This window comes from Aquarana catesbeiana, linkage group LG11, assembly GCF_042186555.1.
Source record: "Aquarana catesbeiana isolate 2022-GZ linkage group LG11, ASM4218655v1, whole genome shotgun sequence".
NCBI lineage: Eukaryota > Metazoa > Chordata > Amphibia > Anura > Ranidae > Aquarana > Aquarana catesbeiana.
Genome location: NC_133334.1, coordinates 143,334,396 through 143,351,650, shown reverse-complemented (window position 1 = coordinate 143,351,650; position 17,255 = coordinate 143,334,396).

The following is a 17,255-nucleotide window of genomic DNA, read 5'->3' as shown; positions in this document are numbered from 1 at the left end:
TCTATTGTTTTTCTAGTCTATTTTCTTTTCTATTCAAATTCATTCTATATGAAAATGGTTATATATATATATATATATATATATATATATATATATATATATATATATATATATATATATATATATATCCATTTTCCGAAATTCGAATTTCATATAGAATGAATTCGAATATATATATATATATATATATATATATATATATATATATATATATATATTGTTCTTTTCCAATCTATTTTCAAATTTATACTATTCGAAATTCGAATTTCAGAAGATGGTCATATTCTGTTGTATTTTAATAAATTCTATTAAATTCTATTCTATTCTTTACAATTCTTTTATGTTTATTCTATTGTTTTATTATTTTATATTCTATTTTATTGTATTCTTTTTTAGAAATCAATTTATATTTTTTCTAATTCGATTCGAATAGATTTCAAATTTGTTTTCGAATCGAATATATTTCGAATTTGGTTTCGAATTCGATTCGAATTTCGTCCGTGGTTTTTCGATTCGAAACATTTCAGATTCGTTTAAATTCGTTAGTATTGTAATTCGGTAATTCGGATGCATCCGAATGTCCGAATAATGAAAATTTCGTCCGAATTTCGATTCGGAACTAAACGAAATGCACATGTCTAGTCCTGAGGCAGGCCAGGAAAGTCCGTGTGCATTTCCACCAGTCATATAATGCCAGTGCTTGGCTGGCAGACCTCCAAAAGGAGTTTAACCTGCCCAAGAACCGCCTAATCTGTGACATGCCCACCAGGTGGAACTCAACGTTGGCCATGCTGCAGCGGCTGCACACGCAGCAGAGGGCCATCAATGAGTACCTGTGCGACTATGGCACCAGGACAGGGTCAAGGGAGCTTGGTTTTTTTCCCCACGCCAGTGGGCCATGATCAGGGATGCATGCACTGTCCTGTCACCATTTGAGGAGGCCATGAGGATGGTGAGCAGTGACAGTGCATGCATCAGTGACACTGTCCCCCTTGTCCACCTGTTGGAGCACACGCTGCGTGGAATAATGGACAGGGCACTTGAGGCAGAACAGAGGCAGGAAGAGGAGGACTTCCTTAGCTCTCAAGGCCCCCTTTATCCAGACAGTGTTCCTGCTTGTCTGCCGATCACACAGGAGGAGGAGGAGGAGGAGGATTGTGTCAGTATGAAGGTGGAGCCTGGCACTCAGCATCAGCAGCAGTCTTTAAGGGATCAGTCCCAAGAAACACATCGACTTGTACATGGCTGGGAGGAGGTGGCTGCAGACCATGTCATCCTTAGTGACCCAGAGGACTCCGGACCAAATGCCTCAGCAAACCTACGCTGCATGGCCTCCCTGATCCTGCAAAGCCTGCGTAAGGATCCTCGTATTCATGGTATCAAGAAGGACCAATACTGGCTGGCAACCCTCCTTGATCCACATTACAAGGGTAAGGTTGCGGACCTTATCTTGCCATTGCAGAGGGAGCAGAGGATGAAACTTATTCGGGAGGCCTTGCAGAAAGGTCTGTGCAATGCGTTCCCAGAGACTGGGAGGTTACAAACTCCTGTTTCTGGACAACGTCTTGCTGAGGCTTCGGTTAGTCAAAGAAGGAGCGGTGGAGAAGGTGGCCGTCTGACTGATGCGTTCAGACAATTTTTTAGTCCGCAGCCCCAAGGTATGATCGGTTCCAGCAACCATCGCCAGCGTCTGTTTTACATGGTGCAGGTATACCTAGGGGCAAGATCTGACTTGGACACCTTTCCCACCGAAAATCCTCTGGGTTACCGGGTCTTGAGGATGGATCACTGGCCAGAGCTTGCACAGTATGCAATTGAGCTGCTGGCCTGTCCTGCATCCAGCGTTTTTTCGGAACGCACATTCAGTGCTGCTGGAGGCTTTGTAACCGAACACAGGGTGCATCTGTCCACCGACTCGGTCGATCGACTGACCTTCATAAAAATGAATCAGTCTTGGATCACCACCAGCTACCAAGCACCTGATGCTGATGTAACCGAATATTTTTTTTTGAAATGTCAGATCCCTTCAAAGACTGCCTATGCTGATGCTGAGTGACTATCCTGTAATGCTGAGTAATTATCCTCTTCCTCCTCAATGATCATGTTGATAGCTTGTAAGAACATTTTTGGTTCTGAGCGCCGCCACCAGTGCTTAAGGCCCAATTTTTAAGCCCCTGTTTAACAGGGGCGTGTAATTACAATTTTTGATGCAATTCTTTGAAGCAGGGCTCGTTCCTGCGTTCCAACTAGAGTATCTGTGAGGGGTTGCAGTGTTGTGGCACCAGTGCCTCAGGCCCAATTTTTCAGCCCCTGTTCAACATTGACATGTAATTAGAATTCTTGATCTAATATTTCACAGCAGGGCCCGTTCCAGCGCCCACCAAGATTAACTGTGAGGATTTAGTGTTGTGGCACCAGCACCACTACCATCATCACCAAAGGCCCAGTTTTTTTGGCCCTGTTCAACAGGGGCATGTAATTACAACTCTTGATCTAATATCTCACAGCAGGGCCCTGTGAGGGCTTACAGTGTTGAGGCCACAACAACACCTAAGGCCCAAATTTCTGCTGAGTATATAGGGCAGGCCCCTACTTTCAAACATCCAACTTACAAACGACTCCTACTTGCAAACGGAAGGAGACAACAGGAAGTAAGATGAAATCTACCCCATAGGAAGGGAAATTCTCTCCTGTAAGAGTTAATATGGGAAAAACTTTTCTCCTTTCCACTGATGCTTTATCAGTCAATCCTTGTTTCACTAAAAACCCCAAATTTTCAAAAAACATTTGTCATTGGGACAAAAAGTCAGGGGTGATAACCCTTCCCTATGTTTTCCAAAAAGCTTAAAAACAGATTTTTTGGCTGGAGCTACACTTTAAAAATGTACCAGTTCAAAATTACAAACAGATTCTACTTAACAACAAACCTACAGTCCCTGTCTTGTTTGCACCGCCTGTATACTGCTGTTCAGAGTATATAGGGCCTGGGGGCCCCACGCCTGTCCTTTTTTTAATTTGGGTGCGGGGTTCCCCTTAATATCCATACAGGACCCAAAGGGCCTGATAATGGACTGGAGGGTACCCATGCCGTTTGTCTCACTGATTTTCATCCATATTGCCAGGACCCGACATTAAAGCCGCAAGCAGTTTTAAATGACTTTTTTTCCTTTAAAAATGTCATTTTGTGCAGGGACTGTTCTAAGCACGGGAAATATGCGCCACTTTACAGGCATACTATAGACACCCCCCAGGTATGATATTTAAAGGAATATTTCACTTTTTTTTTTTTTTTGCTTTAAGCATCATTAAAATCACTGCTCCCGAAAAAACAGCCGTTTTTAAAAGTTTTTTTTGCATTGATACATGTCCCCTGGGGCAGGACCCGGGTCCCCAAACCCTTTTTAGGACAATACCATGAAAATTGGCCTTCAAAACCAGCACTTTTGATTTTGAACGTTCGAGTCCCATAGACGTCAATGGGGTTCTAACGTTCACGCAAATTTTCGCAGGTTCTGGTGCAAATCGAACCAGGGGGTGTTCGGCTCATTCCTACTCCTAAGCACCAAGGCCTGAGGTGTGCCTTGGCCTGGCTGGTCAGTATGCCTGGAAAGAGGGCATACCCTGAATGTAAGAATAAGAAAAAGTATTATGAGTATGTATGAAGACTGGGGGAAATGGGTGGGTGGGAACCCAGAAATGCTGACGAGCCCTGGCCTGACAGAGGAGGAGGCTTGCCTTTACACTTGTAGTCAGAGTCTTCGAGTGGGAAAGTGATACTCCTAATCACCAAGGCCTGAGGTGTGCCTTGGCCTGGCTGGTCAGTATTCCTGAAAAGAGGGCAAAAAAGACACAAATTTAGGTGAAGAAGGGAAGGTAACAATCCATTAAGTGGAGAATCGCACGCCCGGATGGCAACAGTATATATCCGATAAGTGTCCACTAAGACAGGAGAAACCCCCCCAACTTGTGACTTGGTTATGAGACAGAACCCCCTATAGAACCTACGCAGAACCCAACTAAACGTCCTGTGAACGATTGGATAGAGCCTGTAGCCCGAGACGACCCAGATATGAGAATGAACTGCTTGTGAATGAGAGGATACGTGGGGGAAGGGGAGCAATGGCTGTCCTGAGGAGCCCCTGCAAAATGATAGCCGAGAAGATCGAAACTTCAAACGGACACCAATGAAGTGCTCAGTGAACCCCCAACCCCTGGCCTACCCATACTGGTATGGGGAAGTGCGAGGATGAGTGCCAAAGGACAATTGGCAGGAGTTCAAAATGCTAAATACCTGAAGGATGTGATGCCTTAGGTGGATGAGGCCCATGCACTATGGCAATAAGCATTGTCAACATGGAGAGCCCATGCCAGACACAGAATACTGGTCCTACCTGATTCGATCGGGTCGTGCTTCAGCCTGTGACCTGGCAACCCAGTCTGAATCCTGAACCGAGGAAGGAGGGCCAGACTCCACCCTGGGGAAATAAGTCCCATGGCATGAAACAGACATACCTAGTGACTGAAACCCCCCCTACCCGGGAACGGAAAAAATGACTGAACTGACGTCCCTGAGCAGTCTTGCAGGCCATATCCTAGACAAGAGATCAGAGCAGAGAGTGGAATCCAGAATCATGGCGATGTTTGCCCAAACCTACCACTTAAGGACCAACAAGGGGATGATGGAAGCCAATACAGCCCAACCTGAGAACACTAACAAGAGAAATGACAGACAACAAGACCTGAGAACAACGTCCCTCCGTGCCTACCTAAGTATGAGAACATGAGCAGAAATGTAAAGACCACTGTGCGTGAATGAACCTGATGACGGATCCCCCCCTCGTGTAAATGGTAAGTGAGCTTGAGTAACCTGCAGCGTAGAGACAGGTAAGTAAAAACTCAGGGCTGGTGTAGCCACAGACCATGGTGGGTGATTGTACAGGTGTGGTGAATTAACGTGCATCGTATGACGTATGGTATACGGGCAAGAAGATTGTGGATAACAATCATTAACAAACAAAACCTCAGCCCATATGGATCTGTAGATGTGACAGATCCTGACATGTGAGCCCTAGCTAACTGACCCAAGTACAAACATGAACAAAGATACAATGAGACATGACAAACAACGAAGATAAAAACAACTACTGGAGTATGAAACGATGAATGAAACGGTGTAGGCTGAAACACCGAGCCTGAAACACTATGACAGAAATGCTGAGACTTAAACGCTGAAGCAGAAATGCAATGACAGAAATCCTGGGGCAGAAACGCAGGGACAGCAACGCAATGACAGCAATGCTGAAACTGAACGCTGGGGCAGAAATGAAATGACAGAAATCCTGGGGCAGAAACGCTATGACAGAAACGCTGATACCTGAACACTGAAGCAGAAATGCAATGACAGAAATCCTGGGGCAGAAATGCTGAGGCAGAAATGCCATGACAGAAATCCTGGGGCAGAAACGCAAGACAGAATGCTGCGGCAGAAATGCAATGCCAGAAATCCTGGGCCAGAAGCTCTATGAAAGAAATTCTATGATAGAAATGTCGAGACTGAACGCTGCGACTGAATGTTGGGGCAGAACGCCATGACAGAAAAACGCCATGACAGAAATTCTGGGGTAGAAAACGCTGCGACAGAAATCCTGGGGCAGAAAACGCTGCAACAAAAATCTTGGGGTAGAAAACGCTGTGACGAAATGCCGAGACTGTACGCCGAGACAGAAATGCTGGGGCAGGACGCTGTGACAGAAATGCTGGGGCAGGAAGCTACGACAAAAACCCTGAGGCAGAAAAACGCTATGACAGAAACCCTGGGGCAGAAATGCTGTGACAGAATCCCTGGGGGAGAAACGCCATGACAGAAACACTGGGGCAGAACGCCATGACAGAAACCCTGGGGCAGAAACAGCTAGGACAGAAACCCTGGGGCAGAAACGCTATGACAGGAACCCTGGGGTAGAAATGCTATGACAGGAACCCTGGGGCAGAAAATTCTGTGAAAGAAATGCTGGGCCAGAATGCTATGACAGAAAATGCCAAGGCACAGCGCTATGACAGAAAACGCCGGGGCAGAACGCTATGACAAACTCCGGGGCAGAAAAACGCAATGACAGAACTCCTGGGGCAGAAACTCTGATAGAAACACTGACCAAGAAACAAAATAACCAAGTAAAAGCAGCAATGTATGTGGATTACATCCTCCCCGTCTTGCCAAGCCCTGCTGACAATGAATGAACCCTTATGTAAGCTTGGGAATGACATGCGACTTGAAACCATGAAAATTGATAATAATGAATGATAAACAATCCAGCATGGTACATCTACTGCAAGCCATAACCAACCGGTCACCTCACAACTGGCCGTTGCCATGACTGCTGTGTGCAGGTCTGACGTCCTCAGTGACCGGGCTTGCAGCGATACCAATTGTGGGGAGAGAAAGGAGCAGGCAGGCGGGTGGCCGCCCATCCCCCCCATGTGAGCACCAGGAGAAACGGGCGGGGGCGGCCCCTTCGTGGAGCCGCATGAGGAGAGGAGCAGGCAGCCGGCTGATCACCCCCCATGCAAACACCCAGAGAAGCGGGAGATCAGCTGCCATGGTGCAAGATGTGCATGGGAAGAGAGGAACCGCGGGGGGACGATCACCCCCCCGGCGGCTCCCTCGTGGAGCTGGATCTGCATGGGGAGAGAGGAGCTGGGGGGGCACCCGATAACCCCCCCGGCGGGAATGCCGGGAGAAGCAGGCGGGAACACTGTGGGAAGCAGGCTTGATGCTGGATCTGCCCAGGTAAAAAGTAGCTGGTGGGCGGCCGATCGCCACCCCCCGGCGGGCGGCTCCCTCGTGGAGTTGGATGTGTACGGGGAGAGGAGGCGGGCGGCGATCACCCCCACCCCCGCGAACACCCGGAGAAGCTGGTGGCTCCTACATGAAGCAGATGTTCATGGGGAGAGAGGAGCTGGCGGCCAATCATCCCCCCCGGCTGGAGGCTCCCTCCTTGAGCTGGATGTGCATGGAGGAGGCGGGAGGCGGGCAGCGAACACCCCCCCAAGCACCGGGAGAAGCGGTACTAACCCAGGGAGAATGAAGGAACTGTGGGCAGCCGATGGTCCCCCCGGCAAAAACACCGGGAAAATCGGGGGTGGGGGGAATGTACCCAGAGGTAACAAGGTGGGTGGCAAGCGGAATCCCCGGTGTGAGCACCTAGAGAGGTACCGCCACCATGGTTGCAGCCGACCGTGGCGCAGCAAGGATCCGGAAGTGACGCGTCAGCCCCATCCCCTTCTGAACCCAGAAATGCTGACGAGCCCTGGCCTGACAGAGGAGGAGGCTTAAATAGCCCTCTGACTCCTCCCACAAATACAGGCTAGCCTTTACACTTATTAGGCAGCTCCAGGGGTCTTCTCCCAACTTCAAGGGTCTTCTTCCGCGCTCTCCGGACTCTTTTCTGCATCTTCTCCCGGTGTCCGGTTCTTCTCCGCGCTGTCCGGCCTCTTTTCCCAGTGTCCGGTATCTTCTGCCGGACACCCCACTATCTTCTTCCAGCTCTTTTGCTAGCGGGGGCTCAGTCTTCTGCCGCTGTCCGGTTCTTCTTCGGTATCTTCTGCCGGACTCCCCCGCTATCTTCTTTCAGCTCTTTTGCTAGCGGGGGCCCAGTCTTCTGCACTGTCCGGTTCTTCTGGTGCTGGTTTTTCTCACGCTGCTTTAATAGGCAGATGTGTTTTTCCTATTGCAGCGAGCGCGAGATGTACCTCGCCGAGATCGCGCTGGAAACATTCTCGCGTGTAGGTACTCCTGTTTGTGCGCCAGGTCACATACTGCATTAAGGATCTATCCAGCGCACCAATTAAGGTCTGAACCAGCGCAGTGCATTCATCTTAGTAAATGACCCCCACTGTGTGCTTCTTCCAAGTTTGGCTTTTAAACTGTATTAAAACTTTAGATAAAATTATTGTAAAAAAAAATCCAGGAATCTTTTTAGGATTTAAATTCCCCCTAGTACATCAATCATGTTCTTCAGTCTTTCTTCAATCTCCTTTGTTTTACAAAACATGATTTCCTGGATCATCTGTTCCGTGCACTGTCACTGGTGAAATCGCTGGATTTTGGTACCACAACCTGAACATCACCTAAAATAAAAATACACACCATGTATTATAAATATGCAGGCATACATCTATTACCTGAATCTGTGGTGCCCAACACTGACCTGTTGTGGTGACAATCTTCACCACCTCTCCTTCCTCCACATCCTCAGGTTGTGACCTTTGCTCCCCTTCTTCAGGAGGTGGGGGGGTCCCTGGTGTCCTCATATTTTCCGAGTCTTTGCTCCCCTATGAGAATAAAAACAAAAGGTATACTTAGCACACAGATATTTGAGTCCAGAAATAGGAATATGAAACATTGCTTGGAAGTGGGGTACAATTGTCTGTTTTGACAGAGTTCGAAGCTGGAGACATTATTTTTTCCCTTATCAAAGCTGGAATACTTACCTTTTTTTGGACAAGTTTCACACATGTAGACACCCCAAGTATCCACTGGAGTACCTGTGTGGGACACCCTAAAAAGTCTGTTCTTGTGTCCCACACTAGTCCTCCAGAGTCCAGCTGTGTAAACAGCTGCTGAGTGTCTTCTCCTTACGTTACACTGAATCAAATTTGTAATTAATTCTAGTTTGAACTTTTTTGAATACAAATTATCATGACCAAAAGTAGTTAACCCTGTATCTGGCAAAAACATTGTGTTTATTTGCAAACGAATGATGTTTACTACGATGATTACTGTGCCCACGAACATGAAAGTAGCCATTTTAAACTGTCCAACAGTAAAGAAAAGCACATGGCGCTGCATGCAAGTAATAATAATAATCGTAACACACGACAACTACTTACTTTTTAGAAGCACTTTCTTGATCCTTCTATACTGATCCTGCTCCCTCAGTTTCAGGTCTGACCAGCGTTTCCTTAATTGCTCCTTGGATCGTCGTACCCCAAAATTCTGGTGCAGACTCTTCACAACTTTAGTCATGATCTTGGCCTTTCTCTCATTAGGGTTGGTGTAAAGTCCATACTTCCCATCATAGTCGGACCTCTTCAATATGTCGACAATCTCCACCATCTCACCAAAGGCCATATTGGAGGCCTTAAATCTCCTCCTAAGGGATCGTGACATTTCGGGCTCCGGGCTTTCCTCCTCGTTACTGCTATTACGCACCTGCTGTGTCTCCGCCATGTTCCTCTCCCCCACTGCGACGAAAGACGGGGCGGGGAATATTCTAGAAAGAACGTCAGGGGCAGGCGACGCGGGCGCAGTTTCACGCATGCTCAGTGTCTATAAAGCTAACATGCGTGTGTCGTACCTACGTTCTGTGTGCAGAGGAAGGAGGAACGGAAGCGACGAACGTAATAACGAAGGTAACATTTTAACTTGGGACATGAGTGGCCTATACTGATTCTAGATTGAGGCCTATATTGGGATAAGATTAGGAGAGTTTAGCCTGATATTAGTGTTTTTGTCTTTTGTTTGATCTTGCAGCAAAAATGAAACAATTTAAAGACCCAGACTTCCTCAGTGAATTCATAGACAGATACAGGAATATGCGCAGTTTGTGGGAGGTGAAAAACCCCTTATATCGCAACAAACCAGCAAGGAAGGCATCAATGGAGAAACTGGTGGAATTTGTGAAGACTCGGGTCCCCAACGCAGACCTCGAGTTTGTGGATAAGAAAATTGGTAGCTTGGAAAGCACACATAGGAAGAAGCTTCAGAAGGTCCAAAAGTCCCTGAGGTCAGGAGCAGCAGCAGAAGATGTGTATGTACCCAGTCTGTGGTATTACAGCAGGATGCATTTTCTAGAAGACCAGATTGAAGCCAGGGAATCACTTTCATCTCTCCTGGCCCCCCTTCCAACCACCCTTCCCTCAACCCCAGCTGAGGCTTCCGAGGACCAACCTAGGCCTTCCATCCTGGAAGAAATTGATGAGCCCAGATGGAGCCAGGTATAGTATATTTAAACATTTTTTTTGTGGGAAAATGATTGTTGTTAACTAGATGTTATTATTGAAAACGAAAGATTTAACAAAAAGTGTTTTACATATCAATAGACAATAGGGGCCAAAAATGATTGGGACAAGAATGAAAAATGCTGGGGTCAGAATTAGTCTTTTCTAGTTATTAACATTCAATTTGCAACAGTCATGAGCTGAAAATTGTGTGGGATTGATGAACCAAAAACTAAAACTATGTCCCTTTTTCATACACAGAAAGACCTCAGCCAGGACGAGGCTCTGAAATGTGGCACACAGAAGGAGGCAGGGGGAAGTGTCAGCCAGGAGATGGGGGTTAGTGTCAGCCAAGAGGTGGAAGGGCCCAGCCTCACCCAATCCCAGGTGCCTCCCCTCCGCCTTCCAACCAAAAGGCCCAGGAAGGGGAGGAACGTGGAGGAGGCAGCACTTGTCCTCATTAAGGAGGCTAATGATGCCCTGAAAGCCCCCCTCGATGCTGGAGAGGCCTATGGCTACTATATAGCCTCAAATATGCAGAAAATGAAGGAGTGCCAACGCCTCTCCTATGAAAAGAATTTTTTTGAGGCCATTCACAAGGGGTTGAGGGGGCAAATGACCGATGTCCACTTATGTACACTCGCCCATCCTCTTCCTCCTCCTGCCACAAGTCCACCTCCAGAGCCACAGGCTGCAGGAAAGGCTGCAGGGAAGGCTGCAGAGCAGCATGGAGGGAAGGCTGCAGCGAAGATAAGAAAGTGATTGCCTGGGTTCAGTCTGGCCCGACAGAAGACGCAGCCTGTTTTAGTATCACAGCCTGGGGACATACATGTCATCTGCTGCTGTTCGTGATCTCTGGGAGTCCTGGACCAGATTGTGCTCTCTTCTATATAGACTTCTCAAGCTACCAATTTTTTTTAAACACAGAGTTGATGTCTGCCCTGGGAGCCAAAGGCTTCGCAAATTCCAGCTGTTTCTCCAGCGTTGCCTTCCCTCTTTATTTTGTTATTATGACCAAGAATAAATGGAGATTTTTTTATATGAAAATACTTGCTGATGTGTTTTTCTTCAAATAGGACAGTGTTTTGGTGAGTAGGCAGGTACATTTCAAAAATACAATGTCAAATTAACAAGGGACACCAAGCAACCTACTTGAGGTTTACAAATACAAGATAATAATGGTGTTGTGGAAACATTACATACAAAAAAAAATAAAAATATGGAGATGACTATAAAATAATGAAAACTAAAAAAAAAATACAGGAGATCTTGATGAAAAAAAACATTTCTATTTAAAAAAAAAAAATTATTATGGAGATCTGACTTTAAAAACAAAAAAGATCAGTCATGAGATCACGAGAAATAATAAAGAAATAAGTTTGTGAGAACTCTGTGTGAATATGAGCAGCATTTCATTCTTCTAGCATTATAAAGAAGAAGAGAATGCTCTGCATTGAAAGATTTAAAAATTTGCAGTGTCGAATGTGCCATCTCCATTACGAACTGTCATTTTACCAGACTGAGCGGCTTCATCTCGTACTTAATTCTGAGCATGCATGTTTTTTTGCGTGTTGGAATTGCATGCACACGAATGGAATTTCCGATGACTTTCAGAAACTTTTTCCGTTGTGAAAATTGAGAACATGCTCTCAATCTTTTGCTGGCAGAAATTTGACCAGCAAAAGTCCGATGGAGCATACACACGGTTGCATTTTCCAACCAAAAGCTCTCATCTGTCTTTTGCTGGCCCAGTTTCCGATCATGTGTACGCAGCATTAGAGATGCTTGTATTTCCCATGTCAGCAGCCACGACTGGATGTATTTCATGCTATGCCTGGCAAGACGCCTCTCCTGCATTCGTCTGCTTATGTCCTGGGAAATAATTTCGGATTCACAACTAAAAGCAGTACTGTAATCAAATCTGGGCAGATAGATGAGATACTGTAGAGCAATGGGAACCATTACAGTAGGATTCTGTGCCTGCACAGTACAGGTATTTGAAGAGAAATGTTGTCATGGTGTCAGACATGATGTCACCAAGACTTGCAGACAGCTCTCAAACACCTGTCTTCCAACACGCCATGGTTCTTGCCGAAGATTGCCGATTTAGTTAAAATTGCTGATTTGCCAGTTGTACATCACGTGTACAGTGTATTGGGATGCAAGATGTGAATTTCTATGGAAAAGTAGATACAGTTATGGAGCGGAGAGGTATCGTGCCTTCAGCAGTTGATCGCCTGTCTTGGGTAGACCACTTCCAGTCAAACGTAACAGGAAGGTCGCAGAGTAAAACAAGGAAAATGTAAATCTGGTTCCTCAGTCCAAGAAACCGAGACGAGAGAAAAAGAAGAATTGTTATTGCTACAGTTGTGGGTGAGTTACTGAACAGTTCATACAGTAATACTGTTGCTGAGTGAAAATGCATGTACTGTACTGCAATCTAATGTACCTGTAATTGGACTTACTAAAGAGATACATTTGTATTCTGGTATATTTTGTATTCTGGTAACCTGTACTTTGTTCCTCCCTTCATAATTGCTGTGATTTTTTGCATGTTTCACTTTATGAGAAAAAAGGACAATGTGTCCTCTAAAATCGAATGTTTTTAGAATGTTTTAATTGTGGTTTGTGGGAAATAGAAACATACAGTTTTAGAAATGAAGAAAGCATTATTACTACTAAAGACAAATGAACTGACCGCAATACTGTATTTATAATCAACAGTTTCTGAAGAGGGACTGGCTATTGCAGAATGGCTGAGGAAGGGAGATGAGCTTACATTCTGCCCAACACCTAAATGCCATGGAATCCACGCTGCACCTGAAATCCATGCACTGTTGGTTTCATCAGAAGCGCCTGCATGTAATGTAACCCCTGCACAGCCAGTGACACTTGAAGTGGACGATCTGCCTGCACTTTCTGCAGCACCTGCATCCAAAGTGCCTGTGCGCACTGTAACCCCTGCGCAGCCAGCAACACTTGAAGTTGACAAACTCCCTGCCTCTGAAGTAAAAATGATTCCTGGACTTCGAAAGAGAAGGCATTTTTGAAGCAGGCAGTTGACCGACAGCAACATAGTGAACACCTTATGCCTTTTAAGTGGCTGGAACATCAGGTGCGCTTACTGCATAAAAACACTGGCGGGAGCAGTGGAGTGCATACTGCAGCTTCACACTGGACAAGAAGAACTTAAGTCTGGACAGGAAGAACTCAAGGCTGGGCAAGAGAGGCTGGAGCAGGAGTTTGCGAACACTCGGTTGCACAGAATTAGCCTGATGGATCTGCAAGAGGATTACATGCCACCACAAGAGATGGGTGGCGATTCACAGATTCCTCTTTCTCCTATTTTGCAAATACCCGCAGATTCTGATGATTGGAGACATCTCACTGCACCTCTGACACCACCAATGTATGACAAAGTTACTGATGTGGCACCCCTATTTTCAGAAGCAATTGTAGCCCACTGTTGACATCTGTCACACCCTTGGATTCTATGACCACCCCAGTCCAAAGCAATCCAAGCCCAGTGTCCTTCACATCTGTCACACCCTTGGATTCTATGACCATCCCAGTCAGAAGCTATCCAAGCCCAGTGTCCTTGACATACCCAACGACAAGTGCTACAGGCAGCAGGGTATCATTGGTGACAAGGAGTAGTAAGACCAGACTGTGCCCTTCCAGTCATAACCGAAGAGGATACAGCCCTTATAGTTCTGCATTCGGTCAACAAACCGGGGAATATGGCCCGGCTTGTTTTGAAACATATAGGGGGTCATTTACTATAGAGCTGCAGCTCTAATTAGCGCCAATTACCGTGAATTAGCACTAATAGCGCTAATTTGTGGTAATTAGCACTAATTAGCATGAAAATGGTATTCACTATAGCGCTGGTGAGAAAATACTCCCAAAATTGAATTTGCTATAGTTCCCTGAAACCAAATCGTGCCCAAACCCTTACTCTGCTAAAACCTGGAGTAGTGCACATGGAAATAATGTTTAGAGCACAATATAATTGCCTAAATGGTACTGAAATATGCAGTATATTATTTAAAGATAATCTGCTTTTAACCACTTCAGCCCCGGAAGGATTTACCCCCTTCCTGACCAGAGCACTTTTTACAATTCGGCACTGCGTCGCTTTAACTGCTAATTGCGCGGTCATGCAATGCTGTACCCAAACGAAATTTGCGTCCTTTTCTTCCCACAAATAGAGCTTTCTTTTGATAGTATTTGATCACCTCTGCCGTTTTTATTTTTTGCGCTATACACGGAAAAAGACCGAAAATTTTGAAAAAAAATGATATTTTCTACTTTTTGTTCTAAAAAAAATCCAATAAACTCAATTTTAGTCATACATTTAGGCCAAAATGTATTCGGCCACATGTCTTTGGTAAAAAAAATGTCAATAAGTGTATATTTATTGGTTTGCGCAAAAGTTATAGCGTCTACAAACTAGGGTACATTTTCTGGAATTTACACAGCCTTTAATTTATGACTGCCTATGTCGTTTCTTGAGGTGCTAAAATGGCAGGGCAGTACAAAACCCCCACAAATGACCCCATTTTGGAAAGTAGACACCCCAAGGAATTTGCTGAGAGGCATGTTGAGCCCATTGAATATTCATTTTTTTTGTCCCAAGTGATTGAACAATGACAAAAAAAAAAAAAAAAAAAAAAAATTACAAAAAGTTGTCACTAAATGATATATTGCTCACACAGGCCATGGGCATATGTGGAATTGCACCCCAAAATACATTTAGCTGCTTCTCCTGAGTATGGGGATACCACATGTGTGGGACTTTTTGGGAGCCTAGCCGCGTACGGGGCCCCGAAAACCAATCACTGCCTTCAGGATTTCTAAGGGCGTACATTTTTGATTTTACTCCTCACTACCTATCACAGTTTTGAAGGCCATAAAATGCCCAGATGACATAAAACCCCCCCAAATGACCCCATTTTGGAAAGTAGACACCCCAAGCTATTTGCTTTGAGGCATGTTGAGTCCATGGAATATTTTATATTTTGACACAAGTTGCGGGAAAGTGACAAATTTTTTTTTTTTTTTTTTTTTTTGCACAAAGTTGTCACTAAATGATATATTGCTCACACAGGCCATGGGCATATGTGGAATTGCACCCCAAAATACATTTAGCTGCTTCTCCTGAGTACGGGGATACCACATGTGTGGGACTTTTTGGGAGCCTAGCCGCGTACGGGGCCCCCGAAAACCAATCACTGCCTTCAGGATTTCTAAGGGCGTACATTTTTAATTTTACTCCTCACTGCCTATCACAGTTTCGGAGGCCATGGAATGCCCAGGTGGCACAAACCCCCCCCAAATGACCCCATTTTGGAAAGTAGACACCCCAAGCTATTTGCTGAGAGGCATGGTGAGTATTTTGCAGCTCTCATTTGTTTTTGAAAATAAAGAAAGACGAGAAAAAACATTTTTTTTTTTTCTTTTTTCAATTTTCAAAACTTTGTGACAAAAAGTGAGGTCTGCAAAATACTCACTATACCTCTCATCAAATAGCTTGGGGTGTCTACTTTCCAAAATGGGGTCATTTGGGGTTTTTTTTTGCCACCTGGGCATTCCATGGCCTCCGAAACTGTGATAGGCAGTGAAGAGTGAAATCAAAAATTTACGGCCTTAGAAAGCCTGAAGGCAGTGATTGGTTTTCGGGGTCCCGTACGCGGCTAGGCTCCCAAAAAGTCTCACACATGTGGTATCCCCGTACTCAGGAGAAGCAGCAGAATGTATTTTGGGGTGTAATTTCACATATTCCCATGGCATGTTTGAGCAATATATCATTTAGTGACAACTTTGCGCAAAAAAAAATTAAAAAAATAAAAAATTGTCTCTTTCCCGCAACTTGTGTCACAATATAAATTATTCCATGGACTCAACATGACTCTCAGCAAATAGCTTGGGGTGTCTACTTTCCAAAATGGGGTCATTTGGGGGGGTTTTGAACTGTCCTGGCATTTTATGCACAACATCTAGAAGCTTATGTCACACATCACCCACACTTCTAACCACTTGAAGACAAAGCCCTTTCTGACACTTATTGTTTACATAAAAAAATAATTTTTTTTTGCAAGAAAATTACTTTGAACCCCCAAACATTATATATTTTTTTTAAAGCAAATGCCCTACAGATTAAAATGGTGGGTGTTTCATTTTTTTTTTTCACACAGTATTTGCGCAGCGATTTTTCAAACGCATTTTTTGGGGAAAAAACACACTTTTTTACATTTTAATGCACTAAAACACACTATATTGCCCAAATGTTTGATGGAATAAAAAAGATGATCTTAGGCCGAGTACATGGATACCAAACATGACATGCTTTAAAATTGCGCACAAACGTGCAGTGGCGACAAACTAAATACATTTTTAAAAGCCTTTAAAAGCCTTTACAGGTTACCACTTTAGATTTACAGAGGAGGTCTACTGCTAAAAATACTGCCCTCGATCTGACCTTCGCGGCGATACCTCACATGCATGGTGCAATTGCTGTTTACATTTGACGCCAGACCGACGCTTGCGTTCGCCTTAGCGCGAGAGCAGGGGGGACAGGGGTGCTTTTTTTTTTTTTTTTTTTTTTTCCTTTATTATTATTATTTTTTTATCTTATTTTTAAACTGTTCCTTTCATTTTTTTTTTTTTTAATCATTTTTATTGTTATCTCAGGGAATGTAAATATCCCCTATCATAGCAATAGGTAGTGACAGGTACTCTTTTTTGCAAAAATTGGGGTCTATTAGACCCTAGATTTCTCCTCTGCCCTCAAAGCATCTGACCACACCAAGATCGGTGTGATAAAATGCTTTCCCAATTTCCCAATGGCGCTGTTTACATCCGGCGAAATCTAAGTCATAAAATGCTCGTAGCTTCCGGTTTCTTAGGCCATAGAGATGTTTGGAGCCACTCTGGTCTCTGATCAGCTCTATGGTCAGCTGGCTGAATCACCGGCTGCATTTTCAGGTTCCCTGTTGAGACAGGAGAGCCAGAGAAAAACACGGAAGACGTTGGGGGGGGAGGGGCATTCCCTCCCACTGCTTGTAAAAGCAGTCTAGAGGCTAATTAGCCGCTAGGATTGCTTTTACATGAAAGCCGACCGCTGGCTGAAAAGAATGATACCAAGATGATACCTAAACCTGCAGGCATCATTCTGGTATAACCACTCAAAGTCGTGAATGGCGTACCTGAAGACAAAAAAATGGTTAACAATAAAGCACAGTAAACGGTAAGGT